Source organism: Mus pahari, chromosome 3 (assembly GCF_900095145.1).
Source record: "Mus pahari chromosome 3, PAHARI_EIJ_v1.1, whole genome shotgun sequence".
Taxonomy (NCBI): Eukaryota; Metazoa; Chordata; class Mammalia; order Rodentia; family Muridae; genus Mus; species Mus pahari.
Genome location: NC_034592.1, coordinates 151,936,625 through 151,942,154, shown reverse-complemented (window position 1 = coordinate 151,942,154; position 5,530 = coordinate 151,936,625).

The following is a 5,530-nucleotide window of genomic DNA, read 5'->3' as shown; positions in this document are numbered from 1 at the left end:
CTCCTCCTCTTCCTCCTCCTCCTCCCCCTCCTCCTTCTCCTCCTCCTCCTCTTCCTCTTCCTCTTCCTCTTTTCTCTTCAGACAAAGTTAATGCTGCTGACTTTAAGATCAAAGCATACTTAGATACAACTGAACAACACCAGGGGTGATGTTGCTCCTGTGGTCACCTTGATAGACTCTCATCTGGCTCCTTGCTCCTCCCCACTATGTATCCACTGGTAATGAGGCCTGACCAATGAAACCTCAGATGCCTCCCATACGCCCCGTACCCCTTGCCACCCTGATCCTTCCTCACGGGTAATTAATTACCAGCTATGACTAGTTCAGTGCAGTCTTTTGCAGCAGTACTTTTGGGCCACAGGAAATACAGCTCACCAGGCCCTACCCATCAGCCACAAAGTGCTGCTATTGTCACTGCTTGCAAAGTACCAGTTAGTCATTTCAACAGCCCCACACGTGTAGTACAAGTGATTATGTCACCTGGCCTAAATCACCCAGACAGTTCACCACTCATCACAGCCTAGCTCTTTGGCAACTGAGGCAGAACAATTCTATATTATTATAGTTAGCAATGTTAGCAAAGAGGCATTAACCTTGGTTTCTCAGAATACGTTAGAAAGCTCTGAACTTGCACATACACTGTAATTACAGGACCAGGAAACACAGTCTTAGGAGAAGGGGTGGGTTGTAAGGGCTCACCACGAATTTGCCATCTTCTCTGGAAACCTGTTGCCTTGGGATTCATATCATGCTCAAAGCAGCATTTGAGAAACTTCTGTGGTCTATATAAGGGATACAAGGGATTGTCCTAAAAAACAGGAGATGGTCGGATGCTGTTCTAGTTAGCCTTGGCTGTCAACTTGACACAAATGTAGTGTTACCCGGGATAAGAGAACCTCAGTTGAGAACTGCCCAGATCACACTGGCTGGTGGCCTTATCTTCAGAATTGCTAATTGATGTAGGAGGGCCCAGTCCACCATGGGCAGCACCATCCCTAGGCATGAAAGCCTACGCTGTATAAGAAAAGCTGCTGAACAAGCCAGAGGAAGCAAGCAAGTAGTCAGCATTCCTCTGTGGTCTCTGTTCCAGTTTCCATTCTAGAACCCTTCCATGTCGTCTCTCAGGGACAGATGGACTGTAAGCTGCCAGCTGAAGTAAGTCCTTTCCTCCCCAAGTTGTTTGTGGTCATGGTACTTATCACAACAGAGAGCCAACTGGAAGGGTGTATGCATAGGAACATACCTCCAAAACCCTTTTGCAGGGACACCTAGAGTGCCAGAGGGCAACAGAAAAGGGAACTTATTGGAGGCTGGGTCTTGGAACAAGTAGGTTCGGGACTCTGGCCCTCAGCCTTGCTCCCAGGCCGCTTCCCACCTTCTCAGACACCTCTGCTGCTTACAGACTCTCGGCAACTCCATTCACTATGGGCACTTGCTGCAGTTTCCAGCCCATCTTCTGGCCTTGCTTCCGGAATGTTCTGTCACTGAGTTGTATTTTCCCTCTGATCACTACTAATAGAAGGCCGTGCTTAGTCACCAACAAAGGAGACGCTGTCTGTGCCAGGGAGAGGCAGAAAACGGGAGAACTCAGATTTCCCTGAGCTGTGAGGACTCAGCACTGTGTAATTCTGTATCACAGGAGAGGCATGTTCTCTTTCAGACCTCCTTCATTTAGAGAAAAGTTACAGTTTAACACTGTGTCCCTCCTAGGCCCAGCACCTGATAACATCTATTCTTTTATTTATCCCTCATGTGTCTATGTCTGGGGTGCATGTGGGTGCGCGCACCTTCACGTGTTTATGGTGCATGTGACATCAGCGGTCCAGCCTGGTGGCTCTCCACCTTATTCATCTAGGTAGGCTTTCTCAATGCGTGCCTCGCAAAGCTTGCCAGTGTGGGTTAGGCTAGCCAGTCAGCCTCTTCTAGGATGCCCTGCCTCTAGCTTCTGAGAAGAACTACATGACATGCCCCTGCATTCTGTGTGATTAAAGCTCCTGCCTCTACATTTCATAACAAGCACCTTACCTGTGGAGCCATGTCCCCACCGGAATAACTTCATTCTTAACCCTGACAATGCAGAATTCCTTCTGGGAAGCCCAGGGAGCAACAGTGCGTTTAGCTGGTTTCTCAGAGCAGTTTGATTTGCTGAATTAAATGGGAGGATGGCCTTCTATGCCATCGAAAGACACTGCATTGGATCTGCAGCAGTTACCGGAAGTGTATCCTTAGTAAAGTCTAAAAAAAGAGAAAAAATCATGTATTTAAGGAACAAGAAATAAGACTTACGGTTCAGAGGGAGGCAAAGTATGAAAATATATTTGTTATGGTTTGAATATGTAATGTTCCCCCCCACACACACTCTCATGGGCTTCACCTTGGTCCCCAGGTGGTGGTGCTCTTTGGGAAGGACATGGACCTTTGGGGTTAACACAGAGAATCACTGTAGGGCCTGGCTTCTCATCTAGCCCCAGAGACTCAGTGTCTTCATCCACCAGGACTCTGTCATATTGTCCTGCCTTCTCCATCATGACCAGACCACTCCCTTACGTCAGAGGCCCAAAGAAATCCCTCCTTCCTGAAGTTGCTTCTGGTCATAAGAACAGGCAGCGTGAGAACCAAAGGTGTGGTAGACATTTCCAGAGTGAAAAAAAAAAATTTACTGAGCACATGCACATCCCAGCACCTGAGAAAGATCTCTCAAGGGTCAAGTCTAACAGCAATGCTGGGTTTAATTCTGGGTGATTCAGCTTCCTGAGATCCAGCGCTCAGACTTCAGGATGAAGAAGGACATGAACAGATGACAAGTTGGCAGGGCTCAACCTCTGACCCCGCAAGAGCTCTATTTTTTTTTATCCCTAGTGACTACCAGAATTACCTGGGCACTTTAATCACCATCATCATTATCACCATTATCACCGTCACCACCACCACCACCATCATCACCACCGCCAGTGCCATCTAAAGGTAAAGTCCAGACCCCATTCCAGGCCTAGGACATGAGACCTAGAGCATACTCAAAAGATCGTTAAGATTCAAAAGTTCCCAGGCAGTTCCAATTGAGTGCCAAGGCATGAGTGCCTGTCCCATCCAAAAGCAGAACTGTATAAGAGGGACATCACGTGTGGAAGGTTCTTCAGTAAAAGGTGGAAGGCATCTGGTCCAGGGCGGGCTGCAAGGTCTTCCAGGCAGACCCCCAGGAAGCCTGCAAACACGCTGTCGGGCCCATCACAGCAAAGGGAGGCTTTGATGGCCTCCTCCCTCTGACTCTCTCATGGCCAGGCTCCAACCCAGTGCTGCAGAGGTATCCATTTGCCAAGAGCCTACTTTACCTGGGTTCTGCTGCTTCTGGGCATGGGGTGGTTTGGGAGACCCTGTTTTGCCACCATGCCTCCTGTACAGGCTTCTACACCCATTCTCCCCCACCCCCCAGCAAAGCTCTTCCTCTCCCAACTTCCTGTGCCTGTCCCCTCTAAACCTGGAGAGGTCACCTCTTTTGGACCTCACTCTTGCCATGTTCCATGTCATGCCATCCTCAGGGTTTATCCTCTGTTTCCTATGGTTGAAAATCCAGTCACCAGTGATCTCAAACATGGTCCAGTCTCGCTGTTAAGGGAGAAAAGAAAAGAAAAAAGTGGTACCATGTCTGAATAGTTGTTAAGCATGTCAGCAAGGAAAGACACACTCTGCACACTTCAGGCAGGTTGACATGGTCCCCTAGCCAACTGTGGTCTACTGCATCTCTGTCATGGATGTCACTCTGTCACCACTGTCTCCCTTTCTTCTCTCACAGGCTTCCTTTAAATACCACCTCTTCCAGAAAGCCTTCCCAAACGGACAGCCTGGGATTCAAGCTTTTTTCTCACATATAAATACATGCTAGAGAAGACCGACTTAGGTTTGGACTTAGGTCATGGCTCTACAGCAGCCACAGAAGCCTCCTGATGGAGGGGTGGGGCAGGGTGGCATTTATATCTAATGTCCTGGTTATTACAGTGTTCAGTCTTAGGAAATTTAATCTTTCTATACTCTGCTTCACACACACACACATACACACACACACACACACACACACACATACAACATGCTTCAAGCATAAAGAAGCAATATCCTCAAACTCTGCTACATATTATAATCAACTTAGTAACTTAAAAACAAAAAACGCCAATGTCCAGAGCTTAGCTCAGACCCATCCATCAGCCTGTGGGGACAGAATTGGGGCACACCTCCATATACCATAAAGCTCCCTGGTACTTTCAACGTGTGGCTAAGTTTGAAAGTCAACATAGCTTATCCTTCCACCCTTGAGGCTATAATTCATTGTCCTTTTTCTTATGCCCTGTAACTCACTAAGCTCTCTCATCTAGTACTGTCTCTTGAAAACATTAAGTGCCAGGTTCTGGTTATTTTCCTCCCTCCCACGAGAGCTGGTGTAGATTCTCACTGTCCAGGACAGCCAGACCAAGAAGACGGTGGACAGAGGAGAGGAAGAAAAGAGGTGTTGTGCTGGGCTGGAGAGTAAGACTGGATCCTGTCTCATACCAGGGTTGGGAGGACAGAAAGTGTCTCTGTAGAGACGACTCTTACCCTGAGGTCTAGAGGACCAGTCAGGAACAGGGGCCTGAGGTAGGAAGGGACTCTGCACTTTAGAGCGGAGACGATGCTGTTTGTACAGACTCCATCAGGGAGAGAGGAGCAGAGAGGCAGCAGGGAGAGTTGGCTCCATCGCAGAGAAGTTCCATCAGAAAGCAGACTTCTAATATCATCCAATTGTACGTTATACATTCAAATTCGAATCCACTCATGGACATCCTGAAAACATCTACCCCATTCCAGATGGATTGCCCAAGAAAGGATCACTGGGCCTGGTAGCTCAGATCTGAAACATGAACACAAACGCAACGCCGGTCTGAGCGACAGAGTGAGTTCAAGGCCAGCTTCATCACTGAGGGAGTCTTTATCTCAAAACAAACCAACAAGAAGCAACACCCAGGGGCTGGGGATACGGTGAGAACACACCTGCCTAGCTTGTAGGCCCTGGGATCAATTCTCAGCACCACCAAAATTAAAAATGAAGTAAATAAGACAAGGGATAGTTGATATAAGCCTAAGAAGAAAACCCCAAAAGTTCTCCGATTCTGTTGTAAACTCTTGTGGTTCGGTAAATGTGGGGCTTTCTTCAACGGCAGTTAAGCATCACATTTGTCTCCAATGGGATGGTTGCCGAGTGCACAGGTCTGGTCCAAGGAGCTGTGACATCTCATGTCACGTTTCTTCTACCTTGCAGTTGGTTGCTGGGAGCCGGTGACAGTGGTTTTGTTGCTGATGCTGAGGAATCCAGACCAAGGCCCTGGCTCACTCAGCCATTGCTGGAGTTCATTAGCCACAGAGAGACACTAAGTGGCTGTAAGGATCAGTGCAGCTTGGCAGCCATGTGACGGGCAGCCTTATGAGTCCCAGGTACCAGTGTCGTTTATACGACGTCAAGTGCGCTTTAAGCTGCACACTCCCAGGACTCATTAGAACCGTGCAC